We start from the raw sequence: 21,493 nt of genomic DNA, 5'->3' as shown, positions 1-21,493 counted from the left end.
AGTTAACTTGCAGAATGTAGACAGAAGGCTTGCAACATGAAAAATACAGTATAATTAAAACACGGACAATGGATTCAATAGACATAAACCAAGATCACAAATAGACAAGCATTTGAAAGACACTCTAAATCACTAAGTATTAGAGAAACACAAATCAAACCACAGTAAAAACCACTTCACGCTTATTAAGATGCCACCATCAAACAACAAAATCAACACATGTTGGCTGGGACAAGAACCAGAACCATTCTACACTGCCGGAAGAGCTACAAACGGTGCAACCACTATGGAAAACAAACAACATCAACACAGAACACAGCCACCCCACTTCTAAAGATACAAGGAGAAGAAATCAAAGGATCTATAGGTATCTCCAAAACCGAGTTTATTACAGCACTATTCACAAAAGCCAAGTAACGGGAAGCAAGAGAAATGTCTTTGTATGGCTAAATAAAGGGAATGTAGCATATATGTGAACTGGAATATGATTCAGCCTTGACAAAGAATAAGATGTTATCACAGCACACAACATAGGTAAAACCTGAGGGCATTATGTTAATTAAAATAAGTTGAGGGGCGCCTGCGTGGGTCGGTCGGTTGGACGTCCGACTTCGGCTCAGGTCATGATCTCACAGTCCATGAGTTCGAGCCCCGTGTCGGGCTCTGTGCTGACAGCTCGGAGCCTGGAGCCTGTTTCGGATTCTGTGTCTCCCTCTCTCTGACCCTCCCCCGTTCATGCTCTGTCTCTCTCTGTCTCAAAAATAAATAAACGTTAAAAAAAGTTTTTCTTTTTAATAAAATAAGTTGATTAAAAAAAGCTCTCAGATATTACAGGATTCCATTTACAAGAGTAATCTAATGTAGTCAACCTCTACATTGGGGGGGGGGGGCTGTGGGGGGAAAAAACAGTGACAGCCAGGGGCTCAGGCAGAGGGATGTGGAGAAGCGGCTGTTTAACATAGGTACTGAGTTTGGGGGTTGAAAATGAAGTCATTCCAGAAATCAGTTTTACAACAATGTGAATACACTTGACTCTACTGTTAAAAATGGTTAACGTGGTGGGGCACCTGAGGGGCTCAGTCGGTTGAGCGTCAGACTCTTGTTTTCGGCTCAGGTCATGATATCATGGTTTGTGAGTTTGAGCCCTGCATACACAGGGGCCGATAGCACAGAGCCTGCTTTGGATTCTTTTTCTTTCTCTCTGCCACGCGCACACACACTCTCTTTTTCTCTCAAAAATAAACTTAAAAAAAATTTTTTTAATGCTTAACATGGCAGATTTTATGCTCTCTGTCTAGGACCACAATTAAGAATAAAATGTAATACCTAAACTTGATACAGAGATATAATATTTTCTAAAATAACCCTCAACTCATAAAAGTGTTTCTTTCACAAAGAGAATATAATTCATCAAAAAAGAGATGATGAAATTCATCCTATGATTAGAATAACTCATCTAGCCATGATAAAACATAGACTGACCACTAACCAAGAAAACAGACAAGAGGAGTCACAAAGTATTATGGGTAATTATGCAAATACATAACATAATTTTATTGGCAAAGGAAATATGGCTGATTCATAGTTGAGTTAAACCCTACAATATCTTAAAATGTAATGAGTTGAAATTGTCATCCAAAACGTAAGATATAGGTAAAAAGCAAAACGCAACTAAATAATATTGTGGAAAGTACTATGAAAAAGGAAGCACATTATTATGGAACTGGATAACCAGAATAACAGAAAATTTAACCCAAGAAGTTATACATAAAAAGGGATGTTTTATTAAAAAAGATCTTTCTTGGGGCGCCTGGGTGGCTCAGTCGGTTAAGTGGCGGACTTCGGCTCAGGTCATGATCTCACAGTCCATGAGTTCGAGCCCTGTGTCGGGCTCTGTGCGGACAGCTCAGAGCCTGGAGCCTGTTTCGGATTCTGTGTCTCCCTCTCTCTGACCCTCCCCTATTCATGCTCTGTCTCTCCCTGTCTCAAAAATAAATAAAACGTTAAAAAAAATAATAAAAAAATAATAATAAAAAAAAAAAAGATCTTTCTACAGGACTATAATTTTACACTGTGTGCACCCATGAAAACCAACTATCTTGAACCACTAGCATGTATTACACGACTGTAATAGTGTGAACAAAATTAATTAAATCAATCATAAAATGCTCTCATGGAACATGTTATGAATAAGCACTTAAAAGATACCAGAGAAACGTATTATGTTATTTTTTACATAATTTTTAAGTTCATTTATTTATTGTGAGAGAGAGACAGAGAGAGCAAGCAGGGGAGGGGCAGAGAGACAGAGAGAGGGACGAGAGAATCCCAACCAGGCTCTACACTGTCAGCATTGAGCCCGATGCGGGACTCAAACTCGCGAACTGTGAGATCGTGACCTGAGCCAAAATCAAGATTTGGATGCTTAACCGACTGAGCCACCCAGGCATGCTGAGACTCTATTTTAATAAGCAGACCAAAACACACCCAGGATCTACTTCTTGGGGTTTTGTTTTTTGTTTTTCATTCTTTTCTTTCCTGAACAAAATGATGAGATGGATGTAATTCACTCCATTTAATCAATACAAATAGAAGATGTACGAACTAGAATTTAAAACAACTTATAAGGATACTAGCTGGAGATACTGAAGAATCTCTTTCTACAGAGATAAAAGAACTAAAATCTAGTCAGGCTGAAATAAAGACGCTATAACCAATATGCAAACCCAAATGAAGGCCATAAAAACGAGGATGGATGAGGCAGAGAAGCAGAAGATAAAATTATGGAAAATAACAAAGCAGAAAAGAAGAGGGAAAGAAAGGTCATGGATTACAAAGATAGCCTTAGGGAATTTAGCAACTTGTTAAAATGTAATAACATTTGGGGCGCCTGGGTGGCTCCATAGGTTAAGATCCAACTCTTAATTTCAGCTCAGGTCATGATCTCACAGTTCATGAGTTCAAGCCCCTCATTAGGCTCTGTGCTGACAGCACAGAGCCTGCTTGAGATTCTGTCTCCCTTGCTCTGCCCCTCCCCCAATCATGCTCTCCGTCTCTCAAAAATTAATAAACGTTAAAAAAAAAAAAAAAAAAAGAATGTCGCATCCTGACAGGTGCAGGAACCTCAGGATACTTGGGAGACATCAAGAAAAGAGGAATTCACCTAAATCACAGGTATTGCAAGCAAATGTAATGGCAAATATTTGGCCTGTCTTCTGGTCTCGAGATACTATGAAATTTCAGTCTGAAATTTCTTATAGAAAGTTTCAGCAAGGGCACTTGGCTGGCTCAGTTGGTGAAGCATTTGACTCTTGATCTCAGGGTTGTAAATTCAAGCCCCACGGTGGGTGTAGAGATTACTTAAAAATAAAATCTTGGGGGGGAGGGGGGGAAGTTCCAGCAAAGCAGACATAAAACAAAACAAAACAAACAACAACAAAAAACAAAACTATATGGCCAAGCACTATTCTTTCTGTGTTATGTAAATTAGGCCAAATTTGTTAAACTTGGAATTCTTTAATAAATGCATTATTAGTCTGCATTTGAAGACCTTTGATGGAAATGAGGGTGATTTTGGAGAAAAAAATTGTTTTAGTAACACATATTTTGGGGTGTCAGATTCTAGCTCTGATTAACTGTCTCTTAATGTTTTTGTTTGGCTATAAATTGGGCTGGATCCTGAATTCCACTTGCTTCCTCAAAAAATCTGGCTATGACTGTCCAAAGTAAGGTTTCTAATTTTCTCTCATTCTCTTGGCTTGCAATCACTGAGAACTAAAATTGCCCTTTTTCCTGAAGCCCTGCAAACTGAAGCTAGACAGCTGAGGTAGACCTCAGGGAAATTCCCACAACAGCCCGGGTTCACACAATCTTCTTGCCTACTGCTGTGTGGGCCACTCAGAAGAACCACCAGAGACATGTGAAGAACAAGCCAGAAACATCGATCAGATTCCCACCGTCCGCTCCTACCCCATTGGAGGATGCTTCAAGCCTACCCCACTGGAGGATGCTTCAGGCCCGACATGTAGAAATCCTCACTGACAGCACTCAGGACTCAGACACTGGGTTTATAATTTGCTCCAAGCATTGGGGCACCTGGGTGGCTCAGTTGGTTAAGCGTCTGACTTCAGCTCAGGTCATGATCTCGCGGTCCGTGAGTTCGAGCCCCGCGTCGGGCTCTGTGCAGACAGCTCAGAGCCTAGAGCCTATTTCAGATTCTGTGTCTCCCTCTCTCTCTGCCCCTCCCCTGCTCATGCTCTGTCTCTCTCTCTGTCTCAGAAATAAACGTTAAAAAAAAAATTTAAAAAAAAGAATAATAATAATAATTTGCTCCAAGCATTAAGCTGTGTTTTTCTTTGGTTCCCATAGAAATGCCTCTTAATAAGTAATTACCTGGTTGCTTGCACAATATAGGCTTAACTTTAAGAGTCTGTTGCAGGACCACCCCCTGAAATGAGACAACTGTTCAAATGAACTAACCTATTCTGAAGATGAAGACTGGTTCATGAGGTATGAAGTAAACTTCTACCTAAGGTCCAGAGCCGAGCTTAAACTCCAGCTAGAAGGAAACCATGTTGATCGCTGATGTTTTTCTAAAGGAAAATTGTGTTAAAAGGGGAGACTGTGCAGTTCCCACTAACTCCCTCCCAACCTATAATGCACGTTCCACTAAAAGACAAGTTCTAGGTTTTATAGACCGGTACTATTCATGACAGTCCTACACCAAAATCCATCCACATGTCCATTTAGAGTAAAATGATGCAGGGCGCCTGGGTGGTTCAGTCAGTTAAGCGTCTGACTTCAGCTCAGGTCATGATCTCACTGTTCGTGAGTTCAAGCCCTGCTTCGGGCTCTGTGCTGACAGCTCAGAGCCTACAGCCTGCTTCAGATTCTGTGTCTCCCCTCTCTCTGCCTCTCACTCACTTCCTGTCTCTCAAAAATAAATAAACATCAAAAAAATTTTTTTTAATTAAAAAAAGAGTAAAATGATGCAATTAATTGTTTGATATTCACACAATGGAATTGGACCCATCCATTCTAATGAATGATACACAATAACGTGCAGGACAGATAAATTCACAAACAACATATGGAAAGAAAAAAAAAACAAACAGAAAAGAGTGCCTGTTGCCTGATTACATTTATATAAAGTACAAAAATGAGGACAGCAATCTACCACCTTACATGTAAAAAGAGAGCCTAGCTTTGGGGGAAATTATACTGAGGAGCTAAAGAAAAATTTTACAGGACAAACAATATTCTCTTTCTTGATCTCAGTGGTTTTTAGAGATTTACTCAGGTTGCAAAATTCCATTGAGCTGTTTACCTACGATTTGCATTTTTTTTTTTTTTTTTAAACCTACTCATTCCAGGGGCATCTGAGTGGTTCAGTCAGTTAAGCATCTGACTTCGGCTCAGGTCATGATCTCACAGATTATGAGTTCAAGCCCCGCGTTGAGCTCTGTGCTTACAGCTCAGAGCCGGAGCCTGCTTTGGATTCTGTGTCTCCCTCTCTCTCTGCTCCTCCCCTGCTCTCTTTCTCTCTCTCTCAAAAACTAAATAAAAACATTAAAAAAAAAAAATCTATACCACCTATATCCTAACCATCACAATGTCCCAGTACTTACAAAAAGGAAGAAAAGGTACAATACTAAACTTGGGGAAAATAATCTCAAGTAATTTGAGGTTTAAGGCCCTTGGGAAAAGGGATTACTGGTGATGCCACCCCACTGCATTAACAAGTACAGGTGACCCTTGAACCATGAGGTCCGCAGCCCCTATGCACCTGACCATGTATAACTTTGACTCCCCAACACTTAACTTCTAATGGCCTGCTTTTGACCAGAAACCTTGCTGAAAACATACACAATCAAAGATAGCATGTATGTTATATATGGTATTCTTACTATAAAGGAAGCTCAGGAAAAGAAAATGAAAACCAGAAGGAAGAGAAAATACATTTACAGTACTGTACTGTAAAAAAAAATCCGACTGTAAGGGTACCCACAGTTTAAACCCACGTCGTTCAAGGCTCAAGTGTACTTTGTGTTACTGTCTGGTTACCTGCAGCCTTGATGAAGGTGGGGCGGGCTAAGGTCAACGTAGGGATAACCCATCATTTATTACACATCAGTGTTAACACATCAAAAACCATTCAGTGTTATATTCATTAAAACATAATAAGTTCAGGGGCGCTTGGGTGGCTCAGTCGGTTAAGCATCCGACTTCAGCTCAGGTCATGATCCCACAGTTCATGAGTTCGAGCCCCGTGTTGGGCTCTGTGCTGACAGCTCAGAGCCTGGAGCCTGCTTCGGATACTGTGTCTCCCTCTCTCTCTGCCCCTCCCCCACTCACACTCTGTCTGTCTGTCTCTCTCTCTCTCTCTCAAAAATAAATAAACGCGGGGCGCCTGGGTGGCTCAGACGGTTAAGCATCCGGGGTTGGCTCAGGTCATGATCTCATAGTTCACAAGTTCGAGCTCCACATTGAGCTCTCCTCTGACAGCATGAAGACCGCTTCAGATCCTCTGTTCCCCTCTCTCTCTTCCCCTCCCCTGCTTGTTCTCTCACTTTCTCTCTCAAAAATAAACATTTAAAAAAACACACTAAAGAATCAACACAGACTTGACCAAGCAGAAGCAGACATCTTCGAAACATCTTGTTTTAAATGATCTATGAAGAAAAAAATATTTTTTTAATAAATTATCTATGAAGAGGAGCAAAGAAAAACGTGGAAGAAGGGTCTAAGGGACTCATGGGACACCCACAAGTGGACTGATATGCACACTGAAGGGACCCCAGAAGGAGAGGGCAGGGAAAGGGAGCAGAGAGCTCTACTGAAGAACGCCTTGTACTTCCCACCTTCCTGGGAAGAAAGAGACAAACTCAAGGAGCCCAGTGAATTCTAAGTAGGATAATGTCAGGACAGAAGCACAGTGACACATTATTATTAACCTAGCAAAAAGAAGAGAATTCTGAAACAGCTTGACAAAAACAGCTCATCTAGTACAAGAGAGCTCCTATCAGATTAGTAGCAGCTTTCTCAGCAGACCTTATAAAAAGAAGTGCATGGGATAACGTATTCAAGGGCAGAAAGATCAAAAAATACCAACCAAGAATACTGTATCTGGCAAAACTGTTTTTCAAAAATGAAGCAATGGGGCACCTGGGTGGCTCAGTCGTCCGACTTGGGCGTCCGACTTCAGCTAAGGTCATGATCTCATGGTTCATGAGTTCAAGCCCCGCATCCAGCTCTGTACTGACAGCTCAGAGCCTGGAACCAATGGAGGCTTTCCCAAGTAAACACCTCTGCCCTACAAGAAACATTAAAAGGAGTCCTTCTAGCTGAAATAAAAGCATTCTATACAGGAACTAAAATCACATGAGAATATAAAGGTCTCTGCTAAATACAAATATCTGCACAATGATGGAAACCTGTAGTGTTGTAATAAGGTCGCACAAGTTGTTTTCATTTCCGCTACAGAATTTCTTTTTTTTTTTTTTTTTAAGGAAATTCAGGCCCAGCACGACACCCAAGGCGGGGCTTGAACTCAGGACCCTGAGATCAAGACCTGAACTGAGCTCAAGAGTCGACACTTAGTGGACAGAAGTAGAGTGTATTGTGCTAAGCAAAATAAGTCAGTCAGGGAAAGATAAATATCATACGATTTCACTCATATGTGGAATTTAAAAAACAAAACGGATGAACATAAGGGAAGGAAAAATAAGATAAAAACGGAGAGGGAGACAAACCACAAGAGACTCTTAAATTTAGAGAACAAACTGAGGGTTGCTGGAGGGGAGGTGGGTGGGGGGACAGGTTAAACCGGTGTTGGGCATTAAGGAGGACACTTGTTGGGATGAGCACTGGGTGTCATATGTAAGTAAAGAATCACTGGGTTCTAGTCCTGAAACCGTATTTGATGAAATTAATTCCATTACTATGACAACCCATTTAGACATAAAACATTCACTGACCACCAACCATGGAAAGAAAGAAACAAGATGAGTCACAGGCAAAGTATAAATGGGTGATATTTATACAAATACATAATTTTATTGGCAAAGGACATACAGCTGATGAATAGCTGAGTGGAACCCACACTGTCTTAAAATATACTGAGATGAGGGGCTCCTGGGTGGCTCAGTCGGTGAAGCGTCTGGCTCTTGATTTTGGCTCAGGTCATGAGCTCACGGTTTGGGAGTTTGAGCCCCGCGTCAAGCTCTGTGCTAACAGTGTAGACAGTGCTTGGGATTGTCTCTCTCCCTCTCTCTCTGCCCCTCCCCGACTTGTGCGTGCACACCCTCTCAAAATTAACTTAAAAAAACTACAAATAAATAAATTTGGGGGATTAAATTCAGACACACTCTCAGGAAAGAAGAAAAACCTGAGGATTAATTTTTCTTGAAATAAATTACATGTGTGAACAAAACATTTTTTTTAATATGAGACTTTTACTAATTATGCAACTCATTTCTTTTTTTTACGTTTATTTATTTATTTTTGAGAGAGAGAGAGAGAGAGAGGCAGAAAGGGAGAGACAGAAACCCAAGCAGGCTCCACACCGTCAGCACAGGGCCCAACACAGGGCTTGATCCCAGGAACCTTAAGATCACAACTTGAGCCAAGATCAAGGGTCAGACACTTCACGGACTGAGACACCCAGGCACACTTTATGTGCTCTAAGTTCTAAATGTTCCAGCTCCTGTATGGCATTACCCTATGTAGGAACTCCAGGATACAAATAGAAACACTGAATTATTTAACAATTGAGAAATTGGAACACACTGAGTTGCAATTTCTACTGTCAGTCCAGAAAGAATAAGGAAACTGTGAAGTGAAATAAAGCATTAGATTTTCTCATTTTAGGGAGGTGCTGTGTTATCTGGAGAAATTCCTCAGTCTCAGTTTTGTACAGCTATGTTTAAAGCCTCCCTAAGACTGGAAATCAAAAAGCAGAAAACAGGTGAAATCTGTCTCCACTGTTTCTGGGATTTCTGCACCAAATCCCCATATGCCCCCGCATCCTCATACACTTCTGACGGGAGGCAAAACAGAACTTACAAATGACTTAACATAGAGACCCTCAGAAATATGCACGGATTTCCGCAGGCCTCCAAAAGCAATGGAAAAGCACTTAAGATCATGGAGGCCCTCACCATCCACGAGGAGGCTTTTGTCCATGCTGTGGATGTGATGGACCATCACTAGAGCTAAAGGAGACTCCTCAGAGGTTGTAAGAGCCCGATGAGTGTTGGACAGGACGCGTCCCTCTGTGACAGCAAGAGAAATACACCTACCCTTCTCAAACTTGTTTCTATTCAAGGAGAGCTGCCTAAACCACAATGTAAGGTCTACCTTGCTCCTTGACATTTGAACCTCTCCTCTGGCATCTGCTTCATTCATGCCCACCTACCTGAGTGTGTGGCTACCTTCTCCTCTCTCTTCACATCCCTGAGCTCCTTCTCTTGCTCCAAAAAGATGACCAGGTCTGGCTTTGACACAAGATCTGTTTATTAGAAAAAGGAATATGAGTATTGCTGGAGATTCTAACTTCCCATCCACTACTGTGCTCAGTAGAGAAGAGAGGACACTGTAGAATTCTAGAAAATCTAAAAACAGAACTATACTACCATCCAGCAATTGCACTAGGTACTTATCAAAAGGATACAAAAATACAGATACAAAAGGGCACACAAACCCCAATGTTTATAGCAGCACTATCAGCAGTAGCCAAAGTATGGAAAAAGCCCAAATGTCCATCAAGTGATGAATGGATAAAGAAGATGTGACATGTGTGTGTGTGTGCATGTGCATGGGTGTACACACACACACACACACACACACACACACACACACACACAGAGGAATATTACTTAGCCATCAAAAAGAACGACATCTTGCCATGTGTAACGACATGAATGGAGCTACAATGTATTACGCTAAGAAAAATAAATCAGACAAAGCCAAATATCATATGATTTAAGAAAGAAAACAGATGAACATACGGGAAGGGGAGAGGAGAGAAGAGAGGACAATAAGCCACAAGAGACTCTTAATAATAGAGAACAAACTGAGGGTTGACAGAGGGAGGTGGGTGGGGGGTGGGCTAGATGGGTGATGGGTACCGAGGAGGGCACTTTGGTGGGATGAGTACTGGGTGTTGTACAGAGGTGATGAATCACTGAATCCTACTCCTGGAACCAATACTGCGCTGTACGTTAACTAAAATTTAAATTTCAGGGGCGCCCGGATGACTCAGTCACTTAACCATCCGACTCTTGACTTCAGCTCAGGTCATAAATCTCACGGTTGGTGAGTTCAAGCCCTGCATCAGGCTCTGCACTGACAGTGCGAAGCCTGCTTGAGATTCTCTCTCTCTCCCCCTCTCTCTCTCTGCCCGCCCCCCCAAGAATAAATAATTTGTTTTAAATAATAATAAAATAGGGGCGCCTGGGTGGCTCAGTCAGTTGAGCGTCCAACTTCAGCTCAGGTCATGATCTCACGGTTTATCAGTTTGAGTCCCGCGTCAGGCTCTGTGCTGACAGATCAGAGCCTGGAGTCTGGTTCGGATTCTGTGTCTCCCTCTCTCTCTGCCCCTCCCCCGCTCATGCTCTGTCTCTCTTTCAAAAATAAATAAAAATTTAAAAAATAGTAATAATAGGGGCGCCTGGGTGGCTCAGTCGGTTGGGCATCCGACTTCGGCTCAGGTCATGATCTCACAGTCTGTGAGTTCAAGCCCCACGTCGGGCTCTGTGCTGACAGCTCAGAGCCTGGAGTCTGCTACGGATTCTGTGTCTCCCTCTTTCTCTGCCCCTCCCTCACTCACGCTCTGTCTCTATCAAAAAATGAATAAACGTTAAAAAAAAAATTTAAAAAAAATAGTAATAATAAAGTAAAATTTGAATTTTAAAAAAAGGGAAAAATATTCACCCTAAGCCTAAATAAAAGGAACTCATTCACTCTTGCTCCGGAGTCTTGGCTTTAGAAGTTATTCCCTGTGACCTCCTTATTTGCTACAAATAAACTTTCCCTTGTGTTGGCAACTCTGCTTGGTGTCGTTTCTGTCTGTGACTCACCAAGGAGCAAGTTCACTTTAGTTCACTTACGAATCTGGCAATCCACATGTGTGTTTCTCAGGTTCTGGTCTCTGTTTCCCTGGTTCCCAACAGATGAAGCAGCGGTCAGCACAAGGTCACTCTGGCTAAACCTGTTCAAGTTACTGTGGCAGGAGGCAGATTCCTTGGGGGACAGAGGGGGTGCTCACTCTTCACACCTATGACTGCCAGCCTGGTGTTCTGACGGCCCCTGAAATCCAGTGGGCATTCTGAGTACTATTACTCAGAAGGATTTCTGTTGGGATAAGCCATACCAGGTCTGTGGCACAGCTTTAAGAGGTAAATGGGGAGAGCTGTCCCACAAAGTCTGGGCAAGACGGCATAACGCTCAGAATACTCGGGGAAAATTGAATACTCATTCAAGTTGAGTCTAGACATCCCCGGAAGATCACAGGACCCAGCCATTCACAGGCTTGGGATGGTCCAACCTTGCAAAATGGGAGTGACCCAGCAGAGACGGGGCTACGGTCTGAGACTGAAATCTCCATCCCACCTGGTTGTTTGGTGGGCTTCTTGTTCCCAGCTTAAATCTCCACCCTGAGCACTTCCTCCTTTCCTTCTATCCCCAAAGGAGACAGCAACTCCCTGGGTCACTGGAAGCCGGCACTTGGAACAAGTAAGAGCTCTATTTAACTGGTTCAAAAGACAAACGCTTATTTATGTGTGTGTGTGTGTGTGTGTGTGTGTGTGTGTGTATATATTAGAATGTCATATATATGATATATATATGCCAAACGTTTTTCACATTCACATATCTGGGATCATTTTTTGTAAACTAAAGTTTAAGCTTGTTGGTTTCATTAAAATAGGCAGATCTTGGGGCGCCTGGGTGGCGCAGTCGGTTAAGTGTCCGACTTCAGCCAGGTCACGATCTCGCGGTCCGTGAGTTCGAGCCCCGCGTCGGGGTCTGGGCTGATGGCTCGGAGCCTGGAGCCTGTTTCCGATTCTGTGTCTCCCTCTCTCTCTGCCCCTCCCCCGCTCATGCTCTGTCTCTCTCTGTCCCAAAAATAAATAAAAAACGTTGAAAAAAAAAATTAAAAAAAAAATAAAATAAAATAGGCAGATCTTTTGGAATTATCAACATCAAAAATAAGAGATAATTAACCTTTGTTCTACCTGAATTTACTAGTCATGTTCACGTAGTATCTGTTACAATTTGTCACCGAAAAGAACTTAAAATTCGGTCTGTCCCATGGTTTTCATGGGTAATTGTTAAAGAGTAAATAAGTTCAATAAGAAAAAAGACTGATAGGTGAATGTTTAAATAGCTTACAAAATCTTTGATAATCTAACACTCTGAAGTTTTGCTCAAGTAAATGATAAACTGGTTTGAACTCACTGGATATCTAAGTCTTTTCCTAAGAAGACAGAATACTGAAACACTGATTATTAAACATTAGGTTTATCTGTTCTTGTTTTATTAGAGAGAAACTAGACATAAATTTGGGTCTGGAAGTACACATGTTTTATGCTTTATTAAAAGGTTCTTGGGGCGCCTGGGTGGCTCAATCAGTTAAACATCCAACTTCGGCTCAGGTCATGATCTCACGGATCATGGGTTCGAGCCCTGCATCAGGCTCTGTGCTGACAGCTTGGAGCCTGGAGCCTGCTTCAGATTCTGGGTCTCCCTCTCTCTCTGCCCCCCTCGCTTGTTCATGCTCTGCCTCTCTCTCTCTTTCTCTCTCTCTCTTAGAAATTCATAAACATTTACATATATATATATATATATAGTTCTATCAAAAAACTATTCTAGAAATTATGACATATGTTCATAAATTTGCCAATCTAAAGAATTCTGGTGCAACAGTTCACAATTGGGTAGTACTTATTTTTTACTAGAAATTCAGGTTTCTAAATGTTAAAATTCTTTTTTTTTTTAATGTTTTTACTTTATTTTTGAGAGAAACTGAGTGTGAGTGGAGGAGGGGCAGAGAGAGGGTAGTACAGAGCTCAATGTGGGGCTCGAACTCACAAACCGTGAGATCATGACCTGAGCCAAAGTCGGACGCTCAACTGACTGAGCCATCCAGGTGCCCCTAAACGTTAAAATTCTGGGGGCACCTGGGTGGCTCAGTCAGTTAGGCGTCCGACTTTGGCTCAGGTCATGATCTCAGTCTGTGAGTTCGAGCCCCGCTCTGTGCTAACAGCTCAGGTCCTGGAGCCTGCTTCAGATTCTGTGTCTCCCTCTCTCTCTGACCCTCCCCCGTTCACGTTCTCTCTGTCTCAAAAATAAATAAACGTTAAAAAAAAAAAAAAAAAACTTGTAATTCTGATATGTGTAATTGAGACTGCTAAAAATGGTAAGGAAAGCAAGTCTATATGGAAGGAAAGTAATATGCATTTTTGCTAAGAAAGGTAATGACAAATAGGATTACATTTTTGTTGAGGGAAGACTGCTAACTACCAAGCATGGAGAAATTAAATATGGCAAGGAAATTCTCAGACCGCCAGAAGCCATACACACACCTAAACGAGTGGCGGTGGTTCACCGTCGAGTCCTCAAAAAGGAAATTCAGAGGGAACAGAGGAAAATAATTTTGCAGATGCAGCACCAAAAGGACACCCAAGTCTGGGGAGATTCTGCATTTTCCAGTAACTCCCTCTCTACCACTATGTAAGCTCACTCCGTCCTGCTTCCACAATGAGATAAAGGAGGCTGTAAAGCTGGGTTATCGATGGTCCCCACCAGCCAGAGGATGGATGATGAATAACCACTGGAAAATCCAGGTACCTAAGACTGCTGTAGACTCACTCCCTGAAGAGTGTACCTGCCTCAACCCACCACGGTAAGGAAGCCTTATACCTATGGTTACTAAAGATTATGAGCACCCCAACGATGAAGGAAGTCACCGAGAAATAACAAATCAATGTGCCTACTGTAGGCAAACAATGATAAACCAGACCTTTGGTAGGTACACCCTTTAGTTAGAGAAACTCAAATCCAAGGGCGATGTCTGGGGAGGGTTGGTGAAGGGACCTTAGTGTAAGGCAAATTGCTCCCAGAGGGTTCAGATACCTTTGGGTGTTTGTGGATACATTCACTGGATGGATTGAGGCCTTTCTCTGTGAGGCAGAAAGGACCTCAATAATTTAAGTTTTTTTAATGTTTGTTTATTTTTGAGAGGGAGAGACAGAGAGAGAGAGAAAGACAGAGCACGAGCAGGGGAGGGGCAGAGAGAGAGGGAGACAGAATCCAAAGCGGGCTCCAGGCTCTGAGCTGTCAGCACAGAGCCAGAGGTGGGGTTTGAACTCACGAACCACGATATCATGACCTGAGCCAAAATCAAGAGTCCGACGCTTAACCAACTGAGCCACCCAGGAGCCCCAGAAAGGGCGTTAATAAGGGGGCAAATTCCCTGATTTGGGTTGCCAAGGTCAATCCAGAACGACCTTTTTGATTTATATCAAAAATCATTTCTAAGGTAGCCAAGCCCTTAAATATCAAGTGGAGGTTACACTCTGCCTGGAGACCTCTCAGTCTTCTGGGAAGACAGAATGGGCTAACAGAACCCTAAAAAGACTCTGGCAAAGTCGTATCAGGAAACACAGGAAAACAGGTTAAAGTTAGTTCCAATAGGTCTCACCAGAATCAGAGCAGCCCAACAGGCAAACTGAAAGCTCTGCCCATTTTCTCTGGGGTCAGTGCACAGCCCTTTTCAGATCCTGTCTCCCCCCCCCCCCCCACAGCTCGTGCTCTCTCTCTCTCTCAAAAATAAGCATTTAGGGGCGCCTGGGTGGCTCAGTCGGTTGAGCGGCCGACTTCGGCTCAGGTCATGATCTCGCGGTCCATGAGTTCAAGCCCCACGTCGGGCTCTGTGCTGACAGCTCGGAGCCTGGAGCCTGTTTCGGATTCTGTGTCTCCCTCTCTCTGACCCTCCCCCATTCATGCTCTGTCTCTCTCTGTCTCAAAAATAAATAAACGTTAAAAAAAATTTTTTTTTTTAAATAATAAGCATTTAAAAAAATTTTAAAACTTAAAAATAATAAAGTAAAGAAACTAAAAGCTCAGCCCATTTGAAATGACGTATGGGAGAACTTTCCAAAATGCTCCACCTGCCTCCCCCCCTCCAGAGCCAGAAGTCAGGCCATTTAGCAAATAATTAATCCCCAGCAGGTGATGGAGAGGTTTCCTCCCACTACCCACTGAAACTAAGCTTCACTCAAATGAAACTGGAGACTGATGTACCTCAAAATATGGAAAAACAGGGATGCCTGGGTGGCTCAGCCAGTTAAGCGTCAGGCTCTTGATCTTGGCTTGGATCATGATCTCGTACTTCGTGAGTTCGAGCTCCGAGCTCTGCATGGGATTCTCTCCCTCCTCCTCTCTCTGTCCCTTCCCTGTTCACCCTCTCCCTCTCCCTGTCTCAAAAATAAACTTTAAAAAAAAACTTGGAAAAGTGGGTCACCCCATATTTACCCTGACTATACTCTTGGCCATCACCCCACCCAGTACTACTAACCACATGCTCTTCCTTCAAATTAGAAGGCATCCTACCTTCTCGAATCCAACAGATTAGAGTAAAAAAAAAGTATCTACACAGAGGCCCAGGGAGCCAGAGCACCAGATGACAATATTCCTGTGAGCAACTCACTGACCCGAAACTTCTGTTCTGGACACACTCTCAAAATAAGGAGAACCTCAATGGATAAAGGTCCTCAAATTTAAAACATAATAATCTCAGGGTGCCTGGGTGGCTCAGTCTGTTGAGCATCTGACTCTTGGTTTCAGCTCATGTTATGGTCTCGCAGTTCATGGGTTCAAGCCCTGCATCGGGATCTGTGCTTACAGTGCGAAGCCTACTTGGGATTCTCTCCCTCTCTCTCTGTTCCTCCCCAACTTGTGCTCTGTCTCTCTCAAAATAAAGAAATACACTTAAAATTTTGTTTAAAAACAACAACGAAAGGGGCGCCTGGGTGGCTCAGCCGGTTAAGCGTCCAACTTCGGCTCAGGTCATGATCTTGCGGTTTGTGGGTTCGAGCCCCGCGTGAGGCTCTGTGCGGACAGCTCAGAGCCTGGAGCCTGCTTCAGATTCTGTCTCCCCCTCTCTCTGCCCCTCCCCCGCTCACACTCTGTTTCACAAAAATAAACATTAAAAGACAGAGAGAGAGGCGCACCTGGGTGCCTCAGTCAGTTGGGCGACCGCCTTCGGCTCAGGTCATGATCTCGCGGCCCGTGAGTTCCAGCCCCGCGTCGGGCTCTGTGCTGACAGCTCAGAGCCTGGACCCTGCTTCAGATTCTGTGTCTCCCTCTCTCTCTGACCCTCCCACTTGCACTCTGTCTTTCTCAAAAATAAATAAACATTAAAAAAAAGAGACAGAGAAAGAAAAGAAAAACATAATCACTATCTGTATGGTATTAGTTCTGTTGATTTCTTCAGCCTTACTGGTTGCTGCCAGGCCCGTTTAACAGATTAAATCACTCTCTCCATGAGGGGTAATAAATACCACAGCTTATTGTTAATACATAGCACAATAACGTTCTAGCCCCCTCTTCCTCTGGTCTGATGTCACGATGAACACTCTCTTAATGTGAGTTCTTGTCACTATTATCCTAGAGATGCCAAAAGCTATCAACACAGTGGACCATCCCTGGGGGATAACTTCCCTAGTAAACAGCAGTAAGATCACATAGCAAAAGGAAACTAACAAAAAATACTGCTCATCTTGCTGTTTGGACCTTGCATACTTGCATCGAATTTGGTACAATTTGTGTCCAAGCTCAGAGACCATAAAATTACAAACGGTAGTAACACGAGGTTACATGAGCTTGGGGACCCACAAGCAGATCTAAAACTAGCTGAGGGAGGGCGCCTGGGTGGCTCAGTCGGTTACGCGTCCAACTTGGGCTCGGGTCATGATCTCGCGGTCTGTGGGTTCACACCCTGCGTCAGCTCTGTGCTGACAGCTCAGAGCCTGGAGCCTGCTTTGGCATCTGTTCTCCCCTCTGTCTGCCCCTCCTCCACTCATGCTGTCTCTCTCCATCTCTCAACACTGAATAAACATTAAAAAAAATTTTTTTTTTTTAAATCTAGCTGAGGGGAGGGTCGCCTGGGTGGCTCAGTCAGTTAAGCGTCCAACTTCAGCTCAGGTCGTGATCTCGCAGTCCGTGAGTTTGAGCCCCACATTGGGCTCTGTGCTGCCAGCTCAGAGCCTGGAGCCTGTTTCAGATTCTGTGTCTCCCTCTCTCTGACCCTCCCCCGTTCATGCTCTGTCTCTCTCTGTCTCAAAAATAAATAAAGGTTAAAAAAAAAAATTAAAAAAAAAAAAAAAGGAAAAAAAAAATCTAGCTGAGGGGAAATTCTGCTCCTCAGCCAATCCTTATGACATGCCCATGCCCAGCAGGAAGTAGCTCCAGGATGGACCTTCTGCTGGTGCCCCTCGAGAACGAGGGGCAGAATGAAACTAGAGGAGGGATTTGTCACCAGCTAGACCCTACTGCCCACCTGCACATCCCCAACGAAACCTTTTCCTACATTTTCATTCAGCTCTTCTTTCCTGCTTATCTTTCAATTTGGGCAAGAGACCTGATGGGCATAGCCTCACATCATGGAAATGGAAACTTCCGAACCTCAAGCAATGAGTGCCTTGACAAAGAGCTCCAGTGCCCCGGCCACTGACACCAGCGTGAGCTTAACCTCCAAATCACACCTGCAGACAGACTTTAGGGTGACTGACAATTATCTTTACCTCATTGTAATACTAAATCTCCACCCAAGGAGCACAAGCCCCATTGATGTAACATACAAAGTACAGACCTGTTTCCGTATGGAATGTGCATGGCCTTATGTCCGCCTCTACCTAATATGACAAGGCTCCCCTTTCTGAACATCCATCCTAACTCTAAATAAAAGGAACCCACTCAGCCTTGCTTGGGAAATCAAGGCTTCAGAAGTTATTCCCAAGGATCTCCTTATGTGCTGCAAATAAAGTTCCCTTTGTGTCACAACTTTACCTGGTGTAAAGGTAAAGTCCGCCTTTAACTTTGTTAAAAGTCACTCTGACTCTTACCTGGTGTGTACTCATGTTACTTTGATTATATTAAGGACAACTAGTTCTGGCTTACGTGTGTTCCCTGCTTTATCCATAAGATAATTAAGCCAGCAATATGCTCTGATGTATTCTCGAACTCTGAGTTAAGAGGATGGCGTCTGATCCACAAAACCACTATATATACTGTGTTTACCCAAGATAAATTCTGAAATGAAGGCATCAACACAGACATACACCTTTTTGAGTACTGTATTTCTATCATAGAGTATACGTTGTGTCTCTGTCTTAGATGGAAAGTTTTAGTGGGTTACAGATGTACTTAGCAAATTCTAATGTGAATGTGAATTTCACAATAATGAACGGACATCTTCCTGAATGCAGATTCTGTTGAGTTCTGGGGTGGGATCTCCATTTCTTTCCAGGCAGTAGCCTGTGGGCTAAGGGATACATTTTTTAATAACAAAGAGGTAGAACTCCAAGAAGTATTGGAGGACTGGGAACTGAAGGCATTTAAACGCAATTGCAGGTTCTACTAGAATAGCAAAAATGGCCCAACAATATCAGTTACTAGATGACATTCTAACGATTTTTTCATAAATTAATGCACAAATAAGTATTAATAATCTAACAGGACGTATTATTCTTCCTTTTTTATGAGAATATTTTGTCAACCATCCAGTACATGGAAGGGATTAGGCTTTAATCCAGGTTATCTGCCCTAGAGTTGATCTAAAATGACACACAGGTCAATAAAGAGAGGACTCCAAAGCAATGTTCATGAAGGTGTCAAACCTGAGAAGAGTGATGGAAACAAGACAGGATCCATACACGTAAAAAGTAATTATATACACATTAAAAGTGACAGTACAAAACTGTCCTGGTAACTTAAGAAACATTTCCAATGGCGTAAAACTTATAAACCCATGTGTGAATGATGTCTTTTAATCACACTATGAAAACACACAGAACGCTATAAAGAAAACAGCTATATCACATATATATATATATATAGATATATATATATAGATATATCTAAATATATATATACACACACGTATATATATAAAAACTTCCTAGAATTTGAATAAAAATTTGGAAAAAAAAACAGCTAATGCTTTTGAGTCTAGAATTTCATTAAAAATTTTTTCAATAATCATTTACGCTATGTTAGGTTTTAGAAGTTTATGTCAATTTATGTGATCCTTTTATTTTTCTGAAAATACAAGGAGAGCGTGTCTGAGACATGAGTGCAGAGTAAAATGTAATAAAACGGAAACTTGCAGGACAATGGCCTGAATTATTTAGAAACAGGGTGCCAGAAGTCAGTGTCTCCAGAGTACACAAAAGTGAGAGTCTTCATTTTCCAACAGAAACTACAAGAAGAAAAGAGTTTGCAGTTTAAACGTAAAGGCTTCTGCACCTTTCAGGAACTCCACCGAACCTCCTTACGAACGATAAAATGGAAAATATCGATGCTGTAGAGGAGGACCCGGTCAGAGAGCAATGAGCCAAGGAAAAGAAGTTAATTAACATCAGCCGTAACGAAGCAAACCGGTACCAGTGCCTAAGGCACACGGAAGGACACATGATCACCGCTGTGTTCTCGTTCCCCCAAAAAGTAAATCAGAATATGAATCCAATTACTAGAAAACAGTGGGATTTATACAAATTACAAGCCACCGGAGCTCCCACGGCCTGTAACGTAATCGTGTATTTTAAATAGAGCATCTTTCTTTCTTTCACATTCTAAACAGGGAAGGCTGTCTCTTTTCCAGAACTTTCCGAGTTATTCCGGGACACTTATGCATTCTGCTTATTTAACCGCATTTTCTTAATCCTGGTCTACCCAGAGCCGTTAAAGCATCCAGATGGGACCTAACGGTGAAATGTTCCCCTTGCCCGATCTCCCAGGACTCGGCCCCCTCCGCAACAGAAAACTTTGGGATTCCCTGTGGATCGGTCAGAGGGGACATTTTCGATACACGCAAGACAGGAGTTCCGAGTGACAATTTTTCACGTCCTGCTGGAAGCCGGGCTGGAGGGACGGGAAAGAGGGCGCTGGAACCGAGGAGGGTTTTCTAAAGCGCAAAAATGTCAGTATCCTTTTTAAAAAGCTTCCTAAAAATAGGTGAAAACGCTCACAAGGCAGGAACGGGAGAACTAGCGTAATCAACATTTGCAAAAAAAAAAAAAAAAAAAATTTTTTTTTAATTGAGAGCAAGCGAGCGCGTCCACGCGTGCGCGCGCGCGAGGAAGGGGCGGAGGGGGAGAGCGAGAGAGTCTCAAGCAGGCTCCACGCTCAGCCGCGGCCGGACGCGGGGGGAGGGGGCTCCAACCCACGACCCCCCCGCCCCCCCCCCGGGGCCGGGGCCTGAGCCGGAATCCAGAATCCAGAAAGCTCCACCGACTGGGCCACCCAGGCGCCCCCGACCTTGGCGACTTCTCCTTGCACGGAATTTCGGCACAAAGAGATGACACGGCTTCTGACGTGGGCCGCACGGCTTACCTGGGACCCAGCCATTCCTTCTTGTTTGTTTTTTGCGTTTTTTTTTCCCTCTCCTCGTCCTCTAGATCTCTTTCTCCGAAGGCACTGGCGGAGAAGTCGCAGCTGCGCCGGGAGAAAATGCCTTCAGAGGCACCGGAAGGGCGTCTCGGCGGCGGCAGCAAACCGCTCGCCTGCAGGCAGGACGCCGAAATGCAGAAGAGGCCCCACTTCCTGGTCCTTTGTGTCCTGAGCTGTTTCAGAAACTCCCTGAGCTCCTACTGGGAGAGCACCCCCTGCCTTTCTCCTCCTCTGGGTGCCACAGTAGGCCCTGAGTCTGTTCCGACGGGCTCCCTGCAGGGGAGGGGAGGGGACGGGAGCGTGGCCCCCTGGCAGGGGAGGCGGATGCCCACGCGGGCCGCTCTCCACGAGAAGCCAGCTCGAACCAGACAGGCCCAAGATGGCGGGTGCCATGACAGGAAACGCCTGACCAAATAAGGAAGAAAAGGCGCGGAAACCCTGCTTGCAAGAAATTCCCACCCCAAGTAATAAATAGCCCACCCCCTAGTTAACAACTGTCAATCACCCTTGGAAACCCAAAGCCCAGGGCCCCCAGCTCTCTCCCCCCTGCCCCCCCCCCTCCCGGGGATCTCTTACTCTCACATCTTGAGAGTGTACTTTGTTTCAGTAAGCTGTCCTGTTTGTGCCACTCATTTGCTGTGCTGTATGTGTCCCTGCATTCTCTCTTGGGACCCTTCAGCAATCTGTTTGGGATGGGCTGGAGAGAGGCCCCAGGGTCCACCCGGCGACTTTCAAGGGGCCTCGTTTCCTACAGAGGCCCCCAAGTTCTGCAGCGCAGGAACGCGTGCGGTAGGGACCTCCCCGACTCATGGAGAGGAGACCC

At 43.7% G+C, this 21,493-nt stretch overlaps 1 protein-coding gene across 1 annotated transcript in view; it reads right to left on the bottom strand.

The window, feature by feature from the left end:
- Positions 1-21,067, bottom strand: part of ZNF761 (zinc finger protein 761) — a 79,117-nt gene extending 58,050 nt beyond the window's left edge. Inside the window, exons 1-2 of the mRNA XM_019436702.2 lie at positions 20,614-21,067; positions 9,416-9,508 (exon numbers count right to left, since the gene is read on the bottom strand). The gene's annotated coding sequence lies outside the window, so the exon portion shown is untranslated. The remainder of the gene's footprint in view (positions 1-9,415; positions 9,509-20,613) is intronic.
- Between the last annotated feature and the right edge of the window lie 426 nt (positions 21,068-21,493).

This window comes from Panthera pardus, unplaced genomic scaffold (genome assembly GCF_024362965.1).
Source record: "Panthera pardus isolate Hobbes unplaced genomic scaffold, ASM2436296v1 HiC_scaffold_18, whole genome shotgun sequence".
Lineage (NCBI taxonomy): Eukaryota > Metazoa > Chordata > Mammalia > Carnivora > Felidae > Panthera > Panthera pardus.
This window is presented reverse-complemented; position numbering and strand designations above follow the sequence as displayed.